The sequence below is a fragment of the Saccopteryx leptura genome, chromosome X (genome assembly GCF_036850995.1).
Source record: "Saccopteryx leptura isolate mSacLep1 chromosome X, mSacLep1_pri_phased_curated, whole genome shotgun sequence".
Lineage (NCBI taxonomy): Eukaryota > Metazoa > Chordata > Mammalia > Chiroptera > Emballonuridae > Saccopteryx > Saccopteryx leptura.
The window spans coordinates 97,934,732-97,962,484 of record NC_089516.1 but is presented as its reverse complement, the minus strand read 5'-3'; the positions used below and the strand labels follow the sequence as shown (position 1 = coordinate 97,962,484).

General features: G+C 46.1%; 1 long non-coding RNA gene across 4 annotated transcripts in view; it reads left to right on the top strand.

Annotated features, from left to right (window-relative positions):
- Window positions 1-13,217: 13,217 nt before the first annotated feature.
- Window positions 13,218-27,753, top strand: part of LOC136385321 (uncharacterized) — a 69,845-nt gene continuing 55,309 nt past the window's right edge. For 3 of the 4 annotated variants that reach the window (XR_010747802.1, XR_010747803.1, XR_010747804.1), the window contains exons 1-2: window positions 13,218-13,332; window positions 24,488-24,546. This is a non-coding gene — a long non-coding RNA (uncharacterized lncRNA). The remainder of the gene's footprint in view (window positions 13,333-24,487; window positions 24,547-27,753) is intronic. The other variant, XR_010747805.1, reaches the window with a different exon arrangement.

Genomic DNA, 27,753 nt, shown 5'->3' with positions numbered 1-27,753 from the left:
ATCTGTCCAGTCTACTTATTTGGCAGTGGAGCCACTGAGGTCCAGGAGCTGAAGGTACTTGTCTAAAACCACACAGGAAGCTTGTAGCAGAGCTTTGGCCCAAACAAAATTTTTTGCTTCTTTGTCCAACATATATCATGCCATGTAGCAAGAGTTAGCACATTTTCAGGTAGCCAATGAATGGCATGAGGTCTTCTGAAACAATTTACAGGCTCCATTGTCTGCAAAGGGATGGAATGCTTTAGCTCTAAGTCCATTGCCCTTGAAGCACAAACTCTATGACAGGAAGGCCTCTCTCTGATTTGTAAAAGATCAGCCTGCTGTCACACTCAGGCCTCACTTCTGCCCCCAGTTTTGCTGAACCTTCACGGCTAGGGGTAGCCTAAAAGGTGAGAACCAGGAAAGGAGCCTGAGGCATTTTGCCCTGCCTTGTTCTCAGCCCTTCAACTCCTGGCCAAAGTCCAAAGCAAGAAAGAACAACTGGCAAACCCATTAATTAGATACTATTTATTCATTATAAAGTCTCATAATTTGTTTAAAAGGAGACTTTTTTTTACCTTGATTACTATCATAGGTTCCCATGAGTACATTAAAGTGTGTTTCAGCCTGCACAAACACATCTTTAAAGCCAGTAGCCACGGCCACCCTGGCCCATGCGGGTTCGCATTGGATTTGGACAGTCAGTAAAGAAACAATGGAGCCAAAAACTGGTGGGCCATCTGTTGGGCAGATAAAATGTATTATGCTCACTTTGTTAAAGATAACACGAGGAGGCCGTCGCCCAGGTGATATTAATGTGTGTTGGGGTGGGCTAAAGGCAGGCGGAATCCTAGTAGCCTGGGGCTTGGTTTTGGGATTAAGCCTTTCCTACCCTTTTTGATGTGGGGTGGTACAATCCAATCATGCCTCAGAAAGTGACTTTGTTTTAGAGACTTCCCTACTTTGTATATTGGATTAGAGGTTGTGAAGCTACAGTATAAAGTGGGGGCAAAACGGGAGTTTGCGCTTTCGGTTCCTGAGGTTAGCATGAGAGAGCAGAGCAGAGAGCAGAAGGAGGCCACGGGGAGTAGGCCAGGAGAAGCAGCCAAGATGGCGGAGTACTGAGATGCCAGTCTGTGTAGAGTTTGTATCTGGGATAAGGAAGGAGATGGGGAACTGAGGAGAATAAGGTTGGTGAGCTAGAAACCTTTGATTCTAGGAAACTCGGATAAATCAGTGGCTTTGTGAGCACTGAGTGTGACTGGGTTTTGGAGCCCAGTGCGTATTTTTACTTGCCCGCCGGGTGCAAGGTAGGATTAAAGGTTATGGCCCACCAGTTTTTGGCTCCATGGTTTCTTTACCGACTGTCCGAATCCAATGGGAACCTGCATGTGAATGGCCACGATGGCAGCTCCTGGCTCTACAGCCATCATCTTTAATCCTAGCTTGCACCCAGCAGGCAAGTATAAACACACTCTGGGCTCCAAAACCCACTCACATTCAGTGTCCACAAAGCTACTGACTTATCTGAGTTTCCTAGAATCAAAGGTTTCTAACTCACCAGACTTACTCACCTCTGTTCCCCATCACCTTCCTTCTCCCTGCACAAACTCTGCACAAACTGGCTTCTCACTCAACACTCTGCCATCTTGGCTGCTTCTCCTGGCCTCCTCCACATGGCCTTTTTCTGCTCTCCTCTCTCCTCTCTCCTCTAATATTAATCTCAGGAACCAAGAGAGCAAGCTCCCATTCTGCCCCCATTTTATAGTTAGAAATCAAAACCTTTAATCCTATATGCAAAATAGGAAAGTCTCTAATACAAAGTCACTTATCTGGGGCATGATGGGATTGCACCACCCCACATCAAAAAGGGTGGGAAAGGCTTAGGCCTAAAACCAAGCCCCAGGCTACAAGGATCCTGCCTGCCCTCAGCCCACCCCCAACACACATTAATATCACCTGGGCGACGGGCTTACATGTGGGCAGCGCCATCTTTAACAAAGTGAGCATAATATATTTTATCTGCCCAACAATCCACCCCTATGCTCACTTTACTACCCAAAATCTACACCACCTGCATCCTTGTGCAAGGAAATTAGGCACATTACACAAATTACAACATGACAAATCATACAATTTCAACAGTTACAAAGGTACACTTCACCAGTCTCTGAACACTTTGCCCAAAGCACAAAATGTCCTCAGCCTTCTTTCTAGCCGTAGGAAAAGCTTCCTGGGGCAGGGGAGTGCTTCCAGCAAAGCCACCCCCCACCCCCATCAGAGTATTTCACATTGTCCAAAATCTGTAAGTCCATCCAACAAAGGAGCCAGTGCCCACTCCAGTCGTAGTCCAGGAAATCAGTCCATGCACATGGGGCGTCAGCCACCCCCCTCATTCCTGCCATCTTGGCAGGTCTTACACTGTCCCAAAGAAGAGCACATGGCAATGGCAGTCAGCATTTTCATCTCTGCTCCGGAGAGCATGATGGTGCCCTACCCTATGTCCCAAAATTGCAGACCTACCAGGGGCATAGTAGGTGCTCCTTCCAGCTGGGCTCTCATCTTTTGGAGACCGTGGATTGCAACTCCAGCCTGATTCTCCTCATCCTCCAAAGAGGAACTAAAAACATCAGCTCCCGCTGCTGGGCTCAAGTCCCGGGCTGCTGCCGCCTTCTGCTCCACAGACCTTGCAGCTCCAGCTTCGGCCTCAGCTTCAGCTTCAGCTTCAGCTTCAGCCTCAGCCTCAGCCTCAGCCCCGGTCTCCCACCGCTGCTGGCTCTCCACAATGTCCAGGGCAATCTGCAACTCACGAGCCTGTGAATCCTCCTCCAGCAGCTGCTCCATTTCCAGGCAAATCTTGCAAACCTGGTGGGCCTCCTTCTCCAGCGCTTCCTCCAGCTCCAGCATCAGCATCTGTTTCTCCCACATTTGCTCCAGCTCCTTCCACTGCTCGGTTTGCTGGTCCCGGGCAGCCTGTTCCACAGAGCTCTCAGTTTCCTCACCCATGGCTGTAAAAGTCAGCCAGCCTATGGTCCTCAAAAGGACGGCCATGGGGAACCATAAAAGCAGCCAGTCCTCTAGTCCACTGCTTAAAGGTGGTGGTGGCTCCTTGCCGATCTGTATCAAATCCTGCCACAGACTACGCCAAATGTAAAGCCAGTAGCCAGGGCCACCATCACAGCAGCCTGGCCCATGCGGGTTCGCATTGGATTCAGACAGTCAGGAAAGAAACAATGGAGCTAAAAACTGGTGGACCATCATCTTTAACAAAGTGAGCATAATATATTTTATCTGCCCAACAACATCTGAAGCGTGCATTGTTTGCAGTTTGCTGTAGAGAACCAGTGCCTCTGTGAGCACTGTCCTGTCCAGATGCCTATGACCTAGGCCCAAGGTTCTATTTAAATTAACACATGAGTATGCCCGCTCTCTAAAAGTATGCAAAGAGACCCAATGCATGCATGGATCATTTTACCTTCACTGCCTCCTTTACACTGTGTAAAGCCAGTAACCACAGCCAGGGCCACTATCACAGCAGCCCAGCCCATGCAGGTTCGCATTGGATTCGGACAGTCGGTAAAGAAACAATGGAGCCAAAAACTGATAGGCCATTTTCTTTCATTCTAGCTTGCACCCGGCGGGCAAGTAAAAATACACACTGGGCTCCAAAACCCAATCACATTCAGTGCTCACAAAGCCACTGACTTATCCGAGTTTCCTAGAATCAAAGGTTTCTAGCTCACCAGCCTTATTCCCCTCAGTTCCCCATCTCCTTCCTTCACCAGTGTCAAACTGCACAAACTGGCCTTTCACTCAGCACTCCGCCATCTTGGCTGATTTCCCTGGCCTCCTCCACATGGCCTTTTTCTGCTCGCCTCTCTGCTCTCTCCTCTGCTGATAATCTCAGGAACCAAGAGCGCAAGCTCCCGCTCCGTCCCCATTTTATACTGTAGAAATCCAAACCCTTAATCCAATATACAAAATAGGGAAGTCTCTAATACAAAGTCACCCTCTGAGGCATGATAGGATTGTACCAACCCACATCAAAAATGGGTCGGAAAGGCTTAATCCCAAAACCAAGCCCCAGGCTACAAGGATTCTCAACACACATTAATATCACCTGGGCAACGGCCTCTTTAACAAAGTGAGCATAATACATTTTATCTGCCCAACACAGTGAAAATGATTTCATAAGTGTTGGGCAGATAAAATATATTATACTCACTTTGTTAAAGATGGTGCTGCCCACGTGGAAGCCCATCGCCCAGGTGATATTAGTTGCTCTCCTTGCTTGGAATGGGTGTGATTATATTAATGTGTGTTGGGGTGGGCTGTGGGCAGGCAGGAGCCTTGTAGCCTGGGGCTTGGCTTTAGGACTAAGCCTTTCCCACCCTTTTTGATGTGGGGTGGTGCACTCTCATGAGGAATCCCATTATGCCTCAGATAAGTGATTTTGTATCAGAAACTTCCTTATTTGTATATTGCATTAAAGGTTTTGATTTCTACACTATAAAATGGGGGCAGACTGGGAGCTTGCTCTCTCAGTTCCTGAGATTAGCATTAGAGAGGAGAGCAGAGAAAGGCCATATGGAGGAGGCCAGGAGAAGCAGCCAAGATGGTGGAGTGCTGAGTGAGAAGCCAGTTTGTGCAGAGTTTGTGCAGGGAGAAGGAAGGAGATGGGGAACAGAGGTGAACAAGGCTGGTGAGCTAGAAACCTTTGATTCTAGGAAACTCGGATAAGTCAGTAGCTTTGAATGAGTGGGTTTTGGAGCCCAGTGTGTGTTTTTACTTGCCCGCTGGATGCAAGCTAGGATTAAAGATGATGGCCCACCAGCTTTTAGCTCCATTGTTTCTTTACCGACTGTCCAAATCCAATGCGAACCTGCATGGGCTGGGCTGCTGTGATGGTGACCCTGGCTACTGGCTTTACAGTAAGTAACTTTTCAGAGAGAGGCCTATCTTTTCTATTTGACCCTACTTCTTCTCCATGACTTCTCCATGCCACTTAGGCCGCCACCCCCACCCCACATGACTTCACTGATTAATAACCTTTTTTAATATTTTTTCAACCTTGCATATCTACTGACTTTCTCTATTGCTAAAATGGGCTTGCTTGTCCCATCCTTATAATAGTGACTCCCAACCCATCACCCCCCCTCCCAGCTGCTTTCCCACCTCACTCTTTTCTTTCACAGTCAAACGTCTTTGAAGAACAGCCTCCTTCATTGACTGCATTTCCTCACTTCCTGTACACTTAGCAGACTTGCAGTTGGCCTTTATCCCTCCCACCCAGTGATGGGATTCAAATAATTTAACAACCGGTTCTCTGCCCTAATGATTATTTTAAGTATAAAAAATATATATACCAAACGGTGGTTTATTATTTCATGCATTTAATACTTAAATAAGAACAATAAAAGAGGTACACAAAACTAGATGATGTTATAAGTTGTTGGGCAGATAAAATGTATTATGCTCACTTTGTTAAAGAGGCCGTTGCCCAGGTGGTATTAATGTGTGTTGGAGTGGGCTAAAGGCAGGCAGAATCCTTGTAGCCTGGGGCTTGGTTTTGGGATTAAGCCTTTCCTACCCTTTTTGGTGTAAGGTGGTACAATCCTATCATGCCTCAGAGAAGTGACTTTGTATTAGAGACTTCCCTATTATGTATATTGGATTAAGGGTTTGGATTTCTACACTATAAAATGGAGTGGGCATTGGCTCCTTTGTTGGACGGAGCGGGAGTTTGGTTCTTGGTTCCTGAGATTATCATTAGAAGAGAGAGCAGAGGAGAGCAGAGAAAGGCCACGTGGAGGAGGCCAGGAGAAGCAGCCAAGATGGTGAAGTGCTGAGTGAGATGCCAGTTTGTGTAGAGTTTGTATTTGGGATAAGGATGGAGATGGGGAACAGAGGAGAATAAGTCTGGTGAGCTAGAAACCTTTGATTCTAGGAAACTCGGATAAGTCAGTGGCTTTGTGAGCACTGAATGTGACTGGGTTTTGGAGCCCAGTGTGTATTTTTTACTTGCCCGCCGGGTGCAAGCTAGGATTAAAGACTATGGCCCATCAGTTTTTGGCTCCGCTGTTTCTTTGCCGACTGTCCGAATCCAATGCGAACCTGCAAGGGCCGGGCTGCTGTGATAGTGGCCCTGGCCTTGATTACTGGCTTTACATTTGGCGTAGTCTGTGGCAGGATTCGATACAGATCGGCAAGGAGCCTTTGAGTGGTGGAGTAGAGGAATGGCTAGTGTTAGGGTTCCCCATGGCTGTCCTTTTGGGGATTGTAGGCTGGCTGACTTTTACAGCCATGCGTGAGGAAACTGAGAGCTCTGTGGAAGAGGCTGCCCGGGACCTGCACACCGAGCAGCGGAAGGAGCTGGAGCAAACGCAGGAGAAACAGATGCTGACCCTGGAGCTGGAGGAAATGCTGGAGGAGGAGGCCGACCAGGTGTTCGAGATTCGCCTGGAAATGGAGCAAACGCTGGAGGAGGATTCAGAGGTTCGTGAGTTGCAGCTTGCCCTGGATGTTACGGAGAGCCAGCAGCGGCAGGAGGCCGGGGCTGAGGCTGAGGCTGAGGCTGAGGCTGAGACTGAAGCTGAAGCTGAGGCCGGGTCCGGAGCTGCAAGGTCTGTGGAGCAGAAGGCGGCGGCAGACGGAGGCTCGAGCCCGGCAGCCGGAGCTGGTGTTTTCAGTCCCTCTTTGGAGGATGAGGAGAATCGGACTGGAGTTGCAATCCGCAGTCTCCAGAAGGTGAAAGCGCAGCTGGAAGGAGCACCTACTTCGGCCCTGGTAGGTCTGCGATTTTGGGAAATATGGCTGGACATGCTTTCTGGAGCAGAGATGGAAATGCTGACTGCCATTGCCACGTGCCCCTCTTTGGGACAGTGTGAAACCTGCCAGGACGGCAGGAATGAGGGGGGTGGCTGATGACCCATGTGCGTGGACTGATTTCCTGGACTACGACCGGAGTGGGCATTGGCTCCTTTGTTGGATGGACTTTCGGATTACGGATTTTGGACAATGTAAAATACCCTGATGGGGGTGGGGGGTGGCTTTGCTGGAAGCACTCCCCTACCCCAGGAAGCTTTTCCCGTGGCTAGAAAGAAGACTGAGGACATTTTGCGCTTTGGGCTAAGTGCTCAGAGACTGGTGAAATGTACCTTTGTAATTGTTGAAACTGTATGATTTTTGCTGTTGTAATCTGTGTAATGTTCTAATTTCCTTGCACAGGAATGCTGGTGATGTAAATTGTGGGTAGTAAAGTGAGCATAGGGGTGGATTGTTGGGCAGATAAAATGTATTATGCTCACTTTGTTAAAGAGGCCGTTGCCCAGGTGGTATTAATGTGTGTTGGAGTGGGCTAAAGGCAGGCAGAATCCTTGTAGCCTGGGGCTTGGTTTTGGGATTAAGCCTTTCCTACCCTTTTTGGTGTAAGGTGGTACAATCCTATCATGCCTCAGAGAAGTGACTTTGTATTAGAGACTTCCCTATTATGTATATTGGATTAAGGGTTTGGATTTCTACACTATAAAATGGAGTGGGCATTGGCTCCTTTGTTGGACGGAGCGGGAGTTTGGTTCTTGGTTCCTGAGATTATCATTAGAAGAGAGAGCAGAGGAGAGCAGAGAAAGGCCACGTGGAGGAGGCCAGGAGAAGCAGCCAAGATGGTGAAGTGCTGAGTGAGATGCCAGTTTGTGTAGAGTTTGTATTTGGGATAAGGATGGAGATGGGGAACAGAGGAGAATAAGTCTGGTGAGCTAGAAACCTTTGATTCTAGGAAACTCGGATAAGTCAGTGGCTTTGTGAGCACTGAATGTGACTGGGTTTTGGAGCCCAGTGTGTATTTTTTACTTGCCCGCCGGGTGCAAGCTAGGATTAAAGACTATGGCCCATCAGTTTTTGGCTCCGCTGTTTCTTTGCCGACTGTCTGAATCCAATGCGAACCTGCAAGGGCCGGGCTGCTGTGATAGTGGCCCTGGCCTTGATTACTGGCTTTACATAAGTGTAAGGTATTTTCTGCCGAGGAAGAAAGAAGGACGTAGCCACCAAGTGTAGACAAGCAAAAGCTTTATTTAATGCGCTCCCATGCGAGGTTCACTGGTCCTCAAGACAGGGGCCAGGGAAGTTGCGCAGCTTCTCCCGCCTGAGGGTAATTTGTAGCGTTGGTAAGGTGGTGGTGGTGTGATAGGTCGTGAAAAAATTTCGTTGGACAGTTGTTTTTTTCAAAATGCTCCTGGGCCATTTCTTTTGGCGGTCATGGGTGTGGGTGGTTTCGGTCAAAGTCCTCAGACCTGTTTCCGCATGTGACCTTCCCCCATTGCCAACCAACTTCACAATAAGAGTTTCAAAATATTAATGAAAAGATATTAAAAATAATACCTGACAAAAAAACAATATAACTGTTAAGATATTTCCATTTTGCTTCTTGATCGGAGTCCTCACTTGCAATTTTTTTCACCTGTGGATGGAATGAACATTACTACGGGCACTTAGAATACGCTGTTGTGCAGATGAACTTTAAAAAAGAGTAAGGAATGTAAATTTGTGATTTCCACATTGGGCGGCTGCCTAGGCACCCACCTTAGAGAGAACCCTGATGACAAGTGACATTTTAACAATCGGTTCGCTGAACTCAACCCAAAATTAGGTATCGGTTCTGCTGAACCAGTGCGAATCAGCTGAATCCCAACACTGCTCACACCCACCCCCATCTGCTCAAAGATCAGAAGTGAAGCCAGACCCAATGGACATTTCACAGCTCCTAGCTTAGGGTCTCCTCTGTAGCCCTAGGCACTGTTAATCACACTCCCCTTGAAACTCCCTCTCTCTGGGCTTCCATGTCCCTCTTCTCTCCTAGTTGTCCCCCTATTTCTATTACAATGGGTTTTTTTTTGTTGTTGTTGTTTGTTTAACTATCTTGATATAGTCTTCACCTTCTGCCCTTCTTGATATCAGTGTTCCCCAGGACTCCACCCTCGGACCTCTTCTCTTCTCATGATAATAACCCACTCTTACATTCTGGCCTTATCTTTTCAATCTCCATCTATATGGCCCCAGCACAGACTTCTCCCTGGAGCCACAAACCTATACATTCAACTGCGGGTGTCTCACTATCAACTCATACTGGACACATCCAAGACAAGTAATCATTTTTCCCCATAAAATTTTCTCTTTCTACTGTATTCCTTATCTTTTTTAATAGCTTCACCAGATACCCAATCAATTAAGCCAGGAATATGGAAATTATCCCAAATTCCTCTTTCCCTTTACCCTCCTCCTTCACATCCAATCCATCAATCTGTTTCTCCAGTTGTACCTTCAAAATATATTCAGCCTCCATAATAATCCTATAATTCAGCCTCTTATAATAATCCAAAATATATTCCACCTTTACTACTATCTTCCTGGTCCAAGCCACTATCTTCTCATATGGATGGTTGTAGCAGCTGCCTAACTAGTCTCATGGTTTTCACTCTGTTACCCTTCAGTCCACACCCCACATTACAGCCAGAGGGACTGATATAGTATAAAAAGGCCCCTCTCACTCCTGTGCTTAAAATGGCTTCGCATCTCATTCAGAATAAAACTCAAACTCCTTACCAATGCAGAAAAGCAAGTCCACAGTCTGTTTTCTGCCTGCCATGTCCAGCCTTCTCACACAATAGTCCCTTCCACCCAATACCCCAGCTACTTTACATGCCAGGCTACCACCCTCTTCTGGACCTTTGCTGATAACTGTTTCCTCTGCTTGGAATAATCTCCCCATTATGGCTAGCCAACTTGGGACCATGCACTCATCTTTCAAGACAGAAATAGAAACTTCCTGATACTCCCAGGTTGAATCTACCACCATTCCCTATATAGTCTTCTATAGCATCTGTAAGTCATTTCCAGGAAATTCCTATTGAGCACCTGTTGTGCATTTTTCCCATCCACTCTTGCAGGTAACCAATTCTATTAGATTCTGGTTTCTTTTTCTTGTACAAATGAGCAGATGGATCTATATTTTCTCACTTCCCTTCTTTCTTACAAAAAAGTAACATATTAAGATGCTTTTGCATTTTGCTTTGTTTTTTTCTTTATTTTATTTTATTTTTTTTTACTTAACATATCCTGGAAATCACTGTTTATTAGTTCATATGGAGCATCTTTATTCTTGTTTACTGCAGCATAGTACTCCATTCTGTGGCTGTACCAAACTCTATTCAATCACTCCCCTATGTAAGAACATTCAAGTAGGTTCAAATATGTTGTAATTATAAACAACATTATATGAATAACCTTGTGCATATGCATTTCCATATTATTGGAGGTACATTATGAGGGTAAATCCCTAGAAGTGGGATTGGTGAATCAAAAGGTAAATGCATATATAATTTTGTAAGATATTATCAAATGCCCTTCCAAAGGGTTATATCAACAACTTCCTTTTCTACCAGTAATGTGTAAGAGTCACCTCAGGCAGTTTTGGAAGAGAGTTTTCTCAGGACATTAACAAGTGACATTTCTTAGCAGACCTGTCTTTTTCTGTAACTGACCCACCCCATTGTACACTAAGGCCCTCAGCCACTCACACAGTCTTGCCCCTTGAGAATGCCCATCCCTGGAGAAGCACAGACAAACCCAAGTCCTACATTGCTGGACATATCCTTGCATCCCATGCCTTTCACATTTTTTGTTGAGGTGAGAGAATAAGCAAATTATACTTGATTCAAGTGTACAAGGTGACAGGCCTATCAGAAAGTTCTTAATCAAGGGTCAGTTAGCTTGACGAACACAGGAGGCAGTACAAGGAAAGTTTAGTACTTTTCCAGGCTCACCAAGTATCAATTTGGTTTGTTTGAGGCCTGTAATGAGGACAGACATCAATCTTGTAAATAAAAAAGCCATCCTATTGAGAAAAATCACAATAAAAGTAATTTACTGTGCTTCAAGGATCACCAAGTTCTTTCACACACACTGTCTCATTTGATCCTTACAACAGACACATCCACGCTGGAACAGTTGCTTCCTTTGCCAATCTTTGACATACATTAAGTGGTTTGTGGGCTTTTTTTTTTCTTTTTGTATTTTTTTTGTATTTTTCCGAAGCTGGAAACAGGGAGGCAGTCAGACAGACTCCCGCATGCACCCGACTGGGATCCACCTGGCATGCCCACCAGGGGGCGATGCTCTGCCCATCTGGGGCATTGCTCTGTTGCAACCAGAGCCATTCTAGCACCTGAGGCAGAGGCCACAGAGCCATCCTCAGTGCCCAGGCCAACTTTGCTCCAGTGGAGCCTTGGCTGCTAAAGGGGAAGAGAGAGACAGAGAGGAAGGAGAGGGGAAGGGTGGAGAAGCAGATAGGTGCTTCTCCTGTGTGCCCTGGCCGGGAATCGAACCTGGCATTCCTGCATGCCAGGCCGATGCTCTACCACTGAGCCAACCGGCCAGGGTGGTTTGTGGGCTTTAACTGTGATTTATCCACCCAGACTTCAAAGGGTTAATGAGATCTGAACTCTGGACAGCCTGAACTTATTAGAGGCACAGAGTTGGAGGAAGCCTGGAAGCAGGAAGTGGTCAGGAAGCCGAGTCTGCCCCAGGCTCGAATTTCCCTGACTGAGAGCCTCAGATAAATTATGGTGGAAAACCCCCAACTGCACTGTATCCTCTCCCTTTAATTTAGGCATTTAATAAACAGATTGCATCGTTCTCTAGAAATGAGGAAGGTTAATCATTTTCTTGGACGGAGAGTTCCAAGCAGCTCTTGCGGCTTTGTGCAGACCTTCAAAAGAACTTCTGCAGACAGAGTCTGTACAATTTTTTATACTTGTCTATTAAATTTTCACTAGACTCCCCTGCCCTCATTAATATCATTAGTGTATAGACCTGAAAACCTGTCTAGTATTTATCAGACATCCAAGAACACAAGGAAGGGATCTGAGGCTATAAAGCAGATAATGCCCTCATGAAGCACTCCTGCCAACTTTCCCAGCTGCCAGTGCCCTCCTGCTTCTCCCTGGGTGCCCAGGACCCCCCACAATGGTACCATTATAACATGCTAATTGAAAAAAGCCTTCTCTTGACCCCTGTCTACCTGCATCTACTAACATGACAGGCATGATCATTTTCTCTTTTGGGCATCCCCAGCTTGTTAGGGCTTCAAGAGCAATTTGGTTTGTGTAGAGCCTATCAAGTTACTGTTTAGGGAAGCAATTATGAGTGTGAGGTGTAGGATCAAAGAGACCTCAATTCAGATCCTGGCTCTTCCCCTTGCTTCCATTTACTGTGTGGCCTAGGGAAAGTCACTTAACCTCTCTGAGCTTCATTTTCCTCATCTCTAAAGTGGAGAAGGGAGGAGAGCATAATAGTATCTACGTCATAGGAGTTATTGTGGGGATTAAATGAGATGAAGAATGTAAAACACATATCCAGGCCTCTGGTGCATAGCAACTATGAGGCTCCTAGCATGTCATAACTACAAGTGACCTTGGAGAACATTTACTTGGAAATCTCATTTTCTAGATGGGAAAACAGATGTAGAAGGGAAGTTTTCCAATTTGTTAACGAAAGAGTGAGGATTATTAGAAAGGTTTTCCTGAATTCTTTTCAACTGGGGGTGTAGTGCTGGCTTTACTACACCCCCAGGCATTGGAACTCCTGAGCACCCCAAATGGGACCCAGTATGGTTCCACTCTTGCTCCAAAAAACGGCACTCCCAAAGCAGATGGGCAGGGAGTGAAGCAAGGCTTAACCTGCTGGAGCCCAAGTCAGGAGATAGAGAATGCACTTTGGCTGCTACAGTGTAAATGGGTACCAATACCAGCTAGCAAATGAAGCCTAAGAGAAACTTCCTCTCTAGGATTATTTTCATGATTACACTCAAGCTTATTTCAGCAAAACTTGGGTTGATCATCTATTTGGTGTCATTTCTCCCTAATTGGTTGTCAACTGATCTATCCCCAAAGAACAAATGTTTCACTTTGGGAAGCAGAACATTCACCCTCCTCAGGCTGTGAGCCAGGCGCCTCTCCCTCCCCAAGACCTTTTGGGCTGGGTGTGGCTATGGGGAAGGAAGGAACTTCTCTCTTCTCTCCCTGCCTCACTCTGTGGTGGGAAGTTCTGTGGTTTTCACAGGGACAAGTGCAGAGGGGGGAAAAAGAGCAAGGATGCCATGGCTCTTGTGATTGGCATTTCACAGAAGTGGTGTGTCCAAGAGCAGCCAATTCCATGCAAGCTCAGGAGTGACGCTCCTCCCCACTGACCTCACGTGGCCCTGCATGAGGTTGTTGCTTGCTTGGTCTAAGACGGAGGATCACTGGGAGTTCTGCCCAGCTCAGCACTGGTTATACTATGGAGGCAGGAAGGAACTGGCCGGTAAGTACTTAGCTCTTGGCTGAGCAATGGCCAGACTAAACAGGGTTGGGATATGCAACTGAGGGCTGCTGCTGGCTTCACTACACCCCCAGGCATTGGAACTCCTGAGCACCCCAAATGGATACCAGACTCGCTTTATTTCCTTCCCATTCTGAACATCTACACTGGCTTCCAAAACCCCAGATATGCCACAAGACATTAAGGAATTCATCCTACCAGAATCTACTTTGCCTTCTTGGCTTAGTTCTCTATTAACCTCCCTCTTGTGGGAGAACAGGATCAGGAAGCAGGGTGAACTTGAGCAAGTCATTCCCCTTCTCTAGACTTCCGTTTCCTAATCTGTAAAATGTGTGGGCTAAACTCCTTCACTGACATCTCCACAGCGGCCACCCTATGCCAGGTCATCTCAAAACCTCCTGGTTTGTCTCTCTGCTTCCATTCCTGAATCCTTTCAAATCCATTACCAACACAACAGCCAAGGGACTCTTTAAAACAAAAATTAGATCATACTACTGCCCAGCCTTAAATAAAATGAAAACTCCTTACTGTGATCCACAGGCCCATACCTAGCTGCCTGGTCTCATCTCCTCCCACCCTGCCTCTCACTTTCTTTGTTCCAGCTATACCAGTCTTCTGGTATATTCCACAAACGTGACAAACTTGTAACTGCCTCGGTTCTTCACATACCCTATGTCTGAGATTTCCTCCTTTAATTCCTGGCCATGCTTATGGTCTTGACTCAAGGTCACCTCTATTGGTAAACCCTCCTTGAACAGCGTCCCCCCTGCATTCCTGCCAAGCCCATTCAAGTTCTCCTGTGATACATACTTTCACTGGACCGTGCTCCTTTCCTTCATAGCACTTCTCACAACTCAACTTCTTTAATGTCTGCCTTCCCCCACTAAACTGTAAGTTCTATGAGGGAAGGATCCTTGTGAGTTCTGCTCACCATTTTATCTTTGGTACCTTGTGCAGTGCCTGGCACATAAGAGGAGCTCACTAAAAATTGGCTGAATGAATGCATGAAGCTCCGTGCCAGTCTGGGCAGTCCACAGTGCTGGCCCCACAGCTCCTTAGTCTGGTCAGTTTGTTCCCACCCTCCCTGGAGCTCTAACACATCGACCTACTGACCTTACTATCAGATAATCCAGGAGGGCAAAACTGGTATTGGAAGACTCGGAATGAGGTCACTTCCAAAGTCCAAAAGAAAAGACTTTGGTTTATGTTATTTATGACCCTGGATTCTTTCATTAGTGATTTGATCTCGTATCTATTGGGCACCTACTGTATGGCTGCCCCTGTCTTAGAAACTGCTAGTCTAAAGGCATTCATCTTCCCAGACTTGGTCTGGGCTTTTTGAAAGCTCACATGTAAATAAGCAATTCTCATGCACGTCAGCCTGTTCCAAGTGCCTGGTGGGACAGAGTGGGAAAGAGCAATTGAGCACTGATTGTCCTGTGGACATGTAGTGGGAGAAGGAGAAGGGGCAGAAGATTGTGCAAAAGGGTAATCCAATAGGGGAGAGCTCTCTCTCCACTGAGTGGCCACCAGTCACTGTGTGCTGGGGTGACAGGACCACGAGTACTTATAACACATGCTCACACAGTCCACCACAGCAACTCTCACATTAGTGGGTCTTGGAACCGTTCAGGGAACTTCTGAAACATGCAGAACCTGCTCCTTCCTCTGACCCAGCCTGTAGGTTCTGATTAAGTGGGTCAGGCATGGGATCAAGCCATCTTCATTTTAATACCCCACACACACATATACACATCATTCTGAGTCTGGTGGTACAAAGAGAATACTCAGAGGAACACTGGTCAGGTGGACTGTCAGGTGACATATGCAAGTGGGAACTTAAGTGAAAGCTAAGGACCACAGTGCATCCTGAGGACTTGGGGTGCATCACTAGTTAATGAGGGAAGTGAGTTTGTGGGTGAATGGCAGAGCCTGGGTGAGGGTGGGGTTAATGGTGTAAGAGAGGAGTCCTCAGCTAAGACAAGAGTCCTCAGGGCCTTGGTGGCCATCCATTCCTGAGCGTTTTGCCTACCACAGGCTAGTGATCTCTGGTGTATGCAGGAGATTTCTGAGCTAAAAGGAAAGAAATAAGATGAGGGTTTTTCTGGAGGTGAATCCAGGAACAGCAGAATCTTCAAGCTGCTTCATGCCTCCAAATGGGCAGTGGTGGAAACAAGTACACTGGAGTCCAAAGGCCTAACCCGTAGGTGAGAGGGAAATGTAGAGTAGGAGGAGAGGACATTAACGTACTTTACCCATTCTTTTAATTATTTATTCATTCCACAAATGTGTGTTGAGGGCCAGGCGCTATACTAAAGTGCTGTGAGGTTTGGTGGTATCACGTTCTGCCCACCTGTCTAAGCCAAAAACCAGAGTGTCATCCTAAACTCTTCTGTCTTTCTTACTTATCCCCTCCAAACAATCTGTTTAACAAACTTCATTGATTCAACGTCCTAAGTGTCTGTTGACTTCAACCCTCCTTCCTAGCCCTTCTGCCTCTGTTTTAGTGCTAGAGATCACTAACTCTTGCCTGGACTTTGCAGAAGTTTCTTCATTGATCTTGCCACACACAGGCTTGTCTCACTCCAATCTATTTCCTACACTATGAACAGAATGATGCTCTCTTATTTTCAAACAGTTTAATCAAAGTATAGTTTACATAACATAAAACCCACCTGTTTTATTATTATTATTATTATTATTATTATTATTATTGATTTTAGGGAGAGGAAAGGAGACAGAGAGAAATTTTGATCTGTTCCTGTATGTGCCCTAATGCGGGATTGAATCGGCAACTTCTGGGCTATGGGACGATGCTCTAACCAACTGAGCTATCTGGCCAGGGCTAAAATCCACCTGTTTTAAGTGTACAGTCCAATGTTTTGTTTTATATATTTTTTCAGAGTTGTATAACCACCAAAATTCAATTTTAGAACCTTTTATCACCACCCAAAAACGTCCCTTGTTCCCATTAGTGGTCACTTCCTGTTCCCACCCCCAGCCTCAGACAATCACTAATCTACTTTCTGTCTTTATGGATTTGCATTTTCTGGGCATTTCATATAAATAGAATCATGCACCATGTGGTCTTTTTTGTTTGCTTTGATTGCCTGTCATAATACAGAATTTTGTTTAATTAAAACCCTTGAACAAAATATTAAATTATTTGATGGATATGTTAACTAACTTACTGTGGTAATCATTTTTCAGTATAGCGGTGCGCAAAAGTAGACTTACAGTTATGAGTATGTGAAACAAGATTTATTCTTGTATTATTATTTGTTTATTATTATATTATTTGTCTTCTTATTGTTGTTATTTTGTATCCTTACTTATGATTTATTTTTTATGTAATGATGGCTGGTAATTTACCTAATTTTTCTCACTCCTGTATATACATACATCAAATCATCAGGTTGCAAAACTTAAACTTACTCAATGTTATATGTCAATTATATCTCAATAAAGCTGGGCGGAATAAAACCCTTGAACAGCTGCACATCATCCACCATCTAAACGTCTCTTGTTACTTTCAAGGTCCTCCAAACCTGACACGGCTCTTGAACTTCTTATGGTTCCCTAGCACACACCACGTTCTTTCTTGCCTCCAAGCCTTTGTGCCTATGGTTCTCCTGCCTAGAATGCCCTAACTCTCCCCCTAAAGAGGCCTAACCTCTGCTATAATGCCTCCAATACCCCATTTCTTTATTTCTGTTCATCACTTCTACCTCTGTAAGCACTTTGTACTTTGTACATGCTTTATTCATTACATATCTCATGTTGCCTTATAAGTATCCATGCACATTGGAGCTCCCTAGCTAGGCCATGGGTTCAGGAACTATCCTATTCATCTCTGTATCCTCACATCAGGAATAGCTCCTGGCTCAGTATCAGCACTAAATCAATGTTTGTTAAGCTAAACATAAGTGCATAAAATTCAGTCCATAAACTGCCCTTGAGGATCTCAGTCTTGCCAAAAAATTATAAGCCATTAATCAACCAACCTACAGTTAATGAGGCCCCACTATGCAATGGTAAGAGAAGGAAGATAATCAAAAGAACAAGGCATGGTGCCTGCCCTCTTAGAGCATACAACCTAGTTGAGAAGATACACTTATCACAGACCAGCAAGTTGCAATGCAAAGCATGACATAAACAAATGTTAGATATGACAGTGAGGTGTGTCAAGAGCCCAGAAGAGAGGGGCATGACTGTTGTTGGAACTCTTAGGGAGAGCATCATGGAGGAGGAACTTGAGGGTGGGGAAGGATTTGGACAGGAATGCAAAACATAAAAAACATTTTTCAATGGCAGTGATGAAATGGCCTGAGCAGGATCTTGGGACAGAGAGGAGCATGGAATCAGTTTGGACATGGGTGACTTCATAAAAGACAGTGTTGATAAGAGCCTGAAGTACAGCTATATCAGTAGTGATGGCTCTGTGGCTGGAGTAGGATTTCCAGATTTAGCAAATAAAAATAAAGGACATAATGCAAGGAACATATTTAAATTTAAAAAATCATTTGTTGTGTATCTGAAATTCACATTTAACTGAGCATCACTATACTGGTGGACAGCAAGATTAGGCCAAACCAGTCTTGAATTCTATGCCAAAATATTTACCTTATGCCCTGATAGTAATGAGGAGCCGCTAAAGGGTTTTAACTATGGGACTGACGTGATCAGATATGCCTTTTTAAGAAAGATGGCTCAGCCTGGCCTGAGGTGGCACAGTGGATAAAGCGTTGACCTGGAACGCTGAGGTTGCCGATTCAAATCCCTAGGCTTCCCTGGTCAAAGCACATATGGGAGTTGATGCTTCCTGTTCCTCCCCCCTTCTCTCTGTCTGTCTGTCTCTCTCTCTGTCTCTCTTCTCTAAAATGAATAAATAAATTTTAAAAAAATTAAAAAAAAGAAAGATGGCTCAGGTAGCACCGAGAAGAATGGTTTTGGGGGGGCTGTGGGCTGTAACAGCAATTCAGGAGACAGAGATCAAGCCCTGAGTCATGACAGAAGCAGTGGGCATAGAGAAGAGGCTGGAGTAGAGGAGCAACCCAGCTGAAATAAGACAATGCCACATTAGTAATAAGTACATGTTGGGGGAGTAAGATATGGGGCCTGTGACTCAATGCCCAGGGTCTCAGGGAAGCAGTCTCTAAGTGGCAGCTAGGCTGAGCATCATGTGATTTCTTCCACTATCTCCTGCTACCCAAAGGGAGGTGAGGCGCTTACTGGTGAAGTTTAGGTGGAAGAGCCTGAGCAGCTGCCGTAGCAGAAACCCCTCCCTGTCTTTCCCCTGGCTGGTCAGTCCTGCACATTTCCCTTTCCCCTCTGGCTCCGGCACTGGTCCAGGGCACACAGTGTTCTCCCAAGCAGATGCACACATTCTGGACTGGATGATTCATTGTCCCTGACCATAAGGGCCTGCCTGCTACAGCAAGGACCCAGGCAGTCCCAAAGAACATTCTAAAGGGACCCCTGTACAAACCCTTACAGAAAGGTTCACATAGGGAAAAACAACAGGTGTTAAAACAGCGTTGGCCTTTCATGGGGCAATTGTTAGCACAGCTGATAAAAGAGACGCCCCGTCCTGCCCTTCTGGACAGGAACATCTAGCATATACTCCTAGCTGAAACTTTGCATTCCTTAGGTTACAAGATCCAAGAAGGCAGAGACTGCTTGTGTGTTGATCTGTTCTGCTCTAGTCCAGACACTTGCGCTAACCTCAAATCCTACCCCTATCCCATGATCCTCCTGGATGCACGTGGATCTGCACATGGCTGTGGTAGGAAATGGAGGCTGTGACCGCAGAGAAGGGCTCTTCTCCACCCAGGCTGCAAAAGTGGGCACAGAGGGTGGGGGTAAGGATCTTGCTATGACCGTGCTGTCTTGCTCCAGGATCTGTGGTCCTGCAGGGTTGTGCTGGAGCTGCCAGCACTTTCTCTGGTAAACTCTGAGACCCTTATGCCATCAGTAGGGAGGCTGCCTAGTTAAGGGCAGCTACTTTAAATTCAGATGGAGCTGAGTTCCAGGCATCACTCTCCCCTTACTAGCTCTGGGCCTTGGACAAGTTACTCAAACTCTCTGAGCCTGAATTTCTACTACCAATATATAAAACCATGGTAATGAGGGTAGTTGAGAGAATTAAGATTACCTATGTAAAGCATTTTGCCCTGCGTCTGGCACTTAATAAGCATTGAATAAATATTAGCTAGTATAATTATGGCCCTTCATTGCTCATTGCCTCTCTGTTACCTCACCCCTCATCAGATTCTTTTTCCCAAGGTCACAGATCAGAACTATCCCCTTCAGGTCACCATTACCTGACCACAGAGCCCCTCCCCAAGGATACTTCCCTGAGGAACTCCTTCATTACTCCACCTCCCTGGGCCTCTCATCCTAATTCGGAGCCACTTGCCCTGTATACCTTAGTCTTTTGCCTTTTACCTCTGGTGCCATTGTGAAGAAGGAGCCAGAGATGAAGACAAAGGGCACAGGCAGAGAGCAGGCTGGCTAGGCCAGGTGGAGCAGAGAAGATTCTGAGAGTCTATGCTGTGAGTGCTTTTTCAGTGTGGCTGCTGAGGGGACTGAGCTTTCTGAGAATGAGCCGCCTCGCTTCTGCCCCAAGCAGGCCTGTTCCCAGACCACCACCTTCTCCCCAGCAGGATTTCTGATCTCTTAGATGAAAGGAAGGAAGAAGAAGCTCAAAAAGCTCCAAAGCTCACCTTGCACATAGCCCTTCTGGCAAACCCTCCACCCAGCCTGGGGCTGTCATCCTCCATTGCCTTGCAGGCACCCATGTTCCCTGATTCACAATGCACCCTGAAACCCAGGAACAAAGCTAGTCTCAAAAAGAGAAGAGGTCCTGGCGGGCCAAGCAGTGAACTGCCACCAGAGGCCCTTGTTCATTCTCAGAACTGTATGCCAGGCCTCCAAAGCACACTTAGGTGTCCCGTGCTCCAGAAGAGTTATCAAAACCAAGTGTGAAAATGTACCCAGTGCTAAGTTATTAGCATTACTTTAGCAATCAAGCCTGTCATATAATAGCAGCCTTTCCCCAGCATTTACTGCACCTTCTAGGTAGAATCTCATTAAATCCTTTCCAATCTCTAGGAAAAGAGACAAGCAAACATTTGAGAAAAAAAGAATACAAAATAGCTGCATTCAAGCCGACTGCACAGTGAAAATAAGTAGTAAGTGGGAGAAAAAAAGGGATGTGATGCTTAAAACATCTGGGAAGTGGTATCAGTCCTGTGAAAGCAAGGCTGGCTGGGGGGCCTTTCCATTGGCCTTGCCCAGCTGTCTTCCTCCCACTCAGAACAAAATGTTCTGTCTTTTGTGGTTATAACCTCTTTTCAGTTGGAATGAGTTGCCCGAGTCTGGACCTTGCTCAGGCTGCTGCTCTAAGAAGCTCTCACGCAATATACTAAATTACCCAGTCAGCCCCGGTGCAAAGTTCCCTCCTCCGCCCCGCCCCGCCCCTTCTCTTGCCCTCCCTCATTTCTCCTCCTCCCGCTGGAACAGTTACTGTGGTTGAGGCTTAGCCTGCTTCCAAGCCCAGGCAGACCCACAGCTCTTGTTCACCCTTCTCTCTACGCACATGTTATCCCATGCTACCTCCTCCGATCCGGGGGTGAAGGGGTTGGCGGGAAGGAACGTGGGAGGGCGTGTAGACCGCCACGCGGCCGCCAGACTGCCAGACGAGGGCGTGGCAGGGGGCTGGGTTACACAGCTCCCGGGAGTCCCAGGATACTTACGACAGGCACCAGGGAAAATTGAAGTTGTTTGGATTGTCCAAAAGCCCCTGACAAAGTCACCCAAGAAAACAAAACAACCTACACTAACAAGGGACTTGGGGAGGGAGAAGGGGGAGAAAATATTTGGCTCAGAATCCCAGCACTAGGAATGGATGAAGGTCATGAGCAGAGCAGCGCTTGGAAGGCAAGCTGTGAGCTCTGAGCAGAGCAGGGGTCCAATACGCTAGGTAAGGGGGTGGGGAAAGTGGCCAGGGTGTAATGTAAGACCGTGGTTTTCAAATTTGGCTGCAAATTAGGATTACCTGGGGAGCTTTAAAACTCTTGATGCTGGGGCCTCACCCCGGACCAATGTCATCAGACTCCCTGGGGCTGTGGGACCCATGCAGGAGTAGTTTTAAAAACTCTCCAGCTGGTTCCAATGAGAAGCAGAGGTTAAAAAGGAGTGATGTAAGAGCTCCTCAGAGCTGGTCTGGGACTAGCAGCCTTGGCCTCTAGAAGCTTGTTGGAAACACAGAATCTCCAGCCCTACCTCAGCCCCACTGAATCAGCACCTGCATTTTTTTTTTTCTGAAGTGAGAAGCGGGGAGGCAGACAGACAGACTCCCACATGTGCCCGACCGGGATCCACCTGGCAACCCCACCAGGGAGTGATGCTCTGCCCATCTGGGGTGTTGCTTCCTTGCAACCAGAGCCATTCTAGTACCTGAGGCAGAGGCCATGGAGCCACCCTCAGCGCCCCTACTGACATTGCTCTAATGGAGCCTTGGCTGCTGCGGGAGGGGAAGAGAGATAGAGAGGAAGGAGAGGGGGAATGGTGGAGAAGCAGATGGGTGCTTCTCCTGTGTGCCCTGGCCGGGAATCGAACCCAGGACTTCCACAAGCAGGGCCAACGCTCTACCGCTGAGCCAACTGGCCAGGGCAGCACCTGCATTTCTTAAGTAACAGCTTTCCCACCCCCCTTTTAATGTTTATTTTACTGATTTTGAAGAGAGCGAGAGAAAGACAGGAACATTGATCTGTTTCTGTATGTGCCCTAACTGGAGATTGAACCCGCAGCCTCTGCACTACAAGATGATGCTCTCTAACCAACTAAACTATCCAGCCAGGGCTAAGCAATAGCTTTCTTAAGATATCAGTCACCTGCCACAAAAGGCATTCCTTTAAAGTGTACAATTCAGTGTGTGTGTTTCAGTGTATGTACTCACAATTCTATGTAATGACCCCTGTTATCTCCCTGAGCCATTTTCATCACCCAAAAGCAACCCCATACTTATTAGCATCTCACTCTCCATTCCCCCTCCATCTAGCTATGGACAGCCACTATTATATTCTCTGTCTCCATGGATTTGCCTATTCTGGATATTAGTGTCTGCATGTTAACCACATTCCCAGGTGATTCCTCTGCACATTACATACAGTTGGAGAAGCACCAGTGTAAGAGAACTTCTAAAAGAAGTGGCCCTTGCTCCCCTCCCACATCCTTGTCATGCAGAATGTCGGTCAAGAGCTGCTAGATTTTCTGCTTTCTCAAGAGAAGCCAGAAATCTGGATTTTTATGTGAAACCTTCCATTTTTTAAAAGGTTGGCAACTAATTCAAAAATTTGAAAAACACTGTTTGGGCCAAACAAAACATGCCTGAGGGCTGGATTCAGCCTATCAGCCGCCAGTTTGCAATTCCTAATGATCACCAGGTTCTTACCCACGCCCATCAAAATCCTTCCTACTCCAGCCGAGTCCATTTCTCCTTGTTCCAGGCCCCATGAAGTGGAGGAACAACTATTTAGTAGCCACCTCATGAAATCCTCTCAGGTCTTATTCTTCCCTTCTCCAAACTGACAGCTATGTGTGTACTGGGGACCTGTGGTGCACTACAATTTTGGAATCACAACAATCTTTATGACGGATATTATTATCTTAGTTTTAAAGACAAGGAAACTGGAGATCAGAGATGTTAAGTAACTTGCTTGGTATTGCATGTTTGCTAAGTGTCCACACACCACCTTCACTTTACCAGTGTTTGCCCAGAAGCCTCATTTTTCATCTCTTTTTTCTTCTTCTGAATCTTCTCCATTTCTTTTCGATTCTAGGCATATCTCTCTGATGAAAACTAAACTGCCACAGAGCATGGCCTCAGAGAGCCTGGGACCTAGGTTATCTGGGGAGAGTCTCAATGCCAAACACCCAGGCTTGTTTCTCCATAATTACACTTATCCTTGTTAAGTATGTGTCCTGACCTTTGGTTTGGAAAATGTGGCCAACATAAGTGAGCCATGCTCTATTTTGAGGCTGATTCATATTCAACTTGTGGTCAACTCCGTCTTTCATTTGGTGTTTTGCTTGTTTATTTGTGTTGAGCCAAATTATGTTGTTAGGTTTTGTCACTAACGGACCCTTTGCACTTGTTCCTACTGAATTTCATCCTGGTTTTTCAGCACCTTCTTCCTCCAACCCATCCAACTGGAATTCCCTCCCCCATCTCCTGTGAGGTTGGCCACCACCCAATCCTCTTTCATTTTCAAGTGAGTTCAGACCTGCGAAAATGGTCTGCACATTCTACAACTGTCCCATCTGTCTCCCTCCATTCACTCTCTGGGAACCTTCATGCGGCTCCTGGGGAATGGTGCAGACAAGTGGAGGGAGGCCAAATCTGTACCCCTAAATTTGCTGGGGGTGGAGGAGGGTCTGGCTGCTGCTGGGAGTGTACCTTCATGGTGGCCTTAGGCTGGAAGCTCTCCTAGACCAGCTCCTGACCTAATTTGGCCCCAGGAGGGTGCCAGGGATTTATGGACCTCTCTTCAGCTCAAAGGGATCCTTGGTCTTGCAATATCCTCTGGTAGGAGGTCCTTTACCTCAGTCTTGGCCCTTTGGGACATCTCATTGTCTGAGCGCTGTGGAATCCCAGGCCAGTTGCTAGGCACAGGGCTCTTAAACAATGTAGTGTGACAGTTCCCCAGCCTGCCTCAGGGGCCTCCCCAAGCCACAGGGTGTGGTTTGCAGTCTGGGTACATTCTGTACCCTTACTTTGGGGGAGGGTTTGTGGTTCTTGGTGCTGTACAGCAGAGCCCCGCCCATGCCTTTCCTCTCAGGCCACAAAAACAAGCTTAGACACCAAGAGGGGAGGAATTGAAACAGGCTGTAACTGTACAGCTGGTCCCTGAAGGGGCTAGACCCACCCCTTTCCCCTTCCCCGAAGGCGTCCCATACAGTGAAGGCCAACAGTATCTAATGCAGCTTCTTCAATTCCCTCCCCATGCTTTCTTGAATGGCTACCTGAGCCACCAAACAATCACCTATGGGGCATGTAAGGCATGATTTTTGGATACTGGCTATCACTGTCTTCCCAAGAGACCCTGAACCATAACTTTCCTTTCTCTTGCAGCATCCAGCATTTCCACATTCCCTCAGCCATGACCGATTGCTCAGGGTCCAGGATCTCTGGTATTAACATTTATTATTATTATTATTATTATTATTATTATTATTATTAGCTACCACAATTCGAGTACCTGTATAATCTTGGGTGCTTTCAACCTATCCCATTTAACCATCACACTCACTATGTGCAGGCACTGTTGTAAGTACTTGACATGTTAATTCTTATAGCAACTGTAAAATACATCCTTGTACTATTATTAAGCACATTTTATAGAAAAGGAAACTGAAGCACAAAGAGGTTAAATACCAAGTGGTAGAATCAAGATTTGAACCCAAGTCTGAAGCACTCCAGAATTCATGATCTTTCCATTGACTGGACTTCTTCCTTTTCCCCCCACAACAAACCTGAAGACAGGCAGGTAACACCCCTTAGCAATCTTTTCACTAGAGAATAGACTGTCTCAGATCTCAGAAGGAAGAAGAGCTTCCTGGAGAAGGTGAGAGAGGCAGGCACAACCTTTGCTCAGTTGTAGGGATTCCCCAGGACTCCCTGGGAGTCATACCACACCCAACTACTGCTTCTTTCAGACTGGCGGGCAGTAACTGCTTTATAGTGGGGTAGGTAAGTGTGTGTGTGCATGTGTGTATTTGTACGGGTGCTCACACGATGACTGGGGAGGAGCGAGGGAAGGAGGTGGCTGAGGAAACTCACCATTCAGGAGCTCTCTGGCACCCTCTTCAGGCAATGCACACTCACTGCCTCTGCTCTCTAGACCACTTTCTGCCATCTGAGGTTCTGGCCCTGGACCTCAAAACCCACCACCATTACCTACGATGGGCTGTAAACTCAGTGGAGTGGGCTTCTGCTTGGCCTGTTTTTACTTTATTTTTTACGGTTTGAATAATTTTTAAAGTGTACAATTCAGTGGCATAAATTCACATTATTGTGCAACCATCACCACTACCCATCTCTAGAACTTTTTCATCATCCTAAACTGAAACTCTGTTCCTATTAAACAATTATGCCCCACTCCTTCCTCCCCTGCAGCTGCTGGTTACCACTGTGCCACCTTCTATCTCTATGAATTTGATTTTTCTAGCTACCTCATACTAGTGGACTCATACGGCATTTGTCCTTTTGTGTCTGGTTTCTTTTAATTAGCCTAACGGCATCAGAGTTTATCCAAGTTGTAGCATGTGTCAGAATTTCATTCTTTAAGTTTGAGTAATATTTTACTGAATGTCTATATCATATGTTTTTATCCATTCATCCATTGATAGACATTTGGGTTTTTACCTTTTGGATATTGTACATAGTGCTGCTATGAGCATGAGTGTACAGGTATCTGTTTGAGTCTCTATTTTCACTTCTTGGGGATACCTACCTGGAAGTGGAGTTTGGGGGTGTTTACCCATTTGTGGTGGCAGGCTAGTGGCCTGGCCTTCCTCAGACTAACTTGCCCTTGCAGCTTTCTGCCCCAACTGTGCTTTGTCTTAGTGCACCTGTCACAACTCTAGGGAAAGCTCCTCACTTTACCTTACACTAGCTTCACCCTGTTGTCAATGATCCCTAGCACCAACTCTGACTATTGAGCCTCTCTGAGCTTTGTTTTCTATTCCTGCCCAGTATATTTCTGATCATATTCTCTCCCCTTGAAAACCATGTCAGTCTTTGGTTGCCCTCTTTTTCAAGCACCTGAAACGGCCTTTGACCAGGAAGAGACAGCATGGTGCAGTGGTTAAGGGTATAGACTTTGTGACCAAACTGCAAAGTTTTTTTAATATTTGAAGATTTTATTTATTGAATTTACAAAGAGAGGAGAGAGGGTGGGATAATGGGAAGTATCAACTCGCAGTTGCTACACTTTAGTTGTTCAATGAGATTGCTTATTATTTGTACTTTGACAGGGCAAGCCCAGAGTTTCAAACTGGTGACCTCAGCACTCCACGTCTATGCTCTATCCACTGTACCACCCCAGGTCAGGCACTGCCATGTTTTGAACCCTGGCTCACTCCTTGTGTAAACTTAGGCAAGCTACTTAGCCCCACTGTTCCTCAGTTTCTCCATCTGTAAAATGAGGACAATAATAATATATATCTCAAGGGATTTTGATGAATTAGATGATATAACATACAGAAAGCCGTAAGTGAAATTCCTGGTGCATAGTAAACACTAAATAAATGGGAACTATTATTTGTAATTCCCTTTTCTCCCCCTCACTGCCTCTTTGAAAATCCGCACACATACACACAGTATGGGAGATAGTCGGAGCCACCTCAGTATGTTTTCCAGGGAAGATTGGTGTTGAATTAACAGACTTCCCTCTTCATTATCCCCCACCCTCTTCCCTGTGTTGATAATCTTTTCAGTCTGGCACGCCTCCACCTGTGTGAAATGCTTCTGTTAAGTTAGTGTAGAGAATATAGAGACCATAGAGATTGTTTTCTTCACTCTTGCAGCCAGTATATTGTAGCCATTGTGTGTATGATAACCTGAAGGTCCAGTTAGGCTACCACTCGGGCCAAATATGGCTCAGGAAAGCTGCCAAGAGCAGCTGGCTTTAAGAAACCTCTCTTTTACCCTCAGGAGCCTGTGACAGAGGGGGTACATACATTGTTCATGGCTTGCAGGCTGGATGTGAAGAAACCAGGCTCAGTGTATTTCATCCTTATCAGTAAGGATAGCCCTATCTAATTAGTCCTGTTGGTTAAGGCAACATATTAACAGGGTGTATTAATAAGATCAAGACCATTATTACTTCAATCTACTCAGACATTTTCCAAGTCACCTATTACAAACTAGGTGCCCGTGGCATCCAGAGACAGTCAAAGTAAGATCTCTGCCCTTGAGGCACTCAGGCCAACAAAATGCAAATCTCAAAGTGAGCTGACACAGTTTGAAGAAGGCCTCCCTAAATCTTCCTGGAGGACTGAGGCAAGACTTTGCAGAGGCAATGCTAATGTTTGTGTTGACACTTGAAAGAGAAGTTTGCCAGTCTGAAGCATGGCAGGAAGAACAGGACATTCCCCAGGGGACAGGGCATTTGTACATTAAGGGATGAAACTCCTGGGGTTGTCAAGGGCCATGTCATGGGTTGCTGTGGCCAAAACATAAGGAGCGCAGTGGGGTGGCAAGACAGGAGATGGGCAGGAGGGAATGATACAAAACATGGAGAAGTATTTTCTATTGTTGGTGGTTTGTTTGTTTTGTAAGAGTTTAGACTTTATCCTGCAGGTTTTCCAATGGTTTCTCTTGGAGTACTAAAGTTC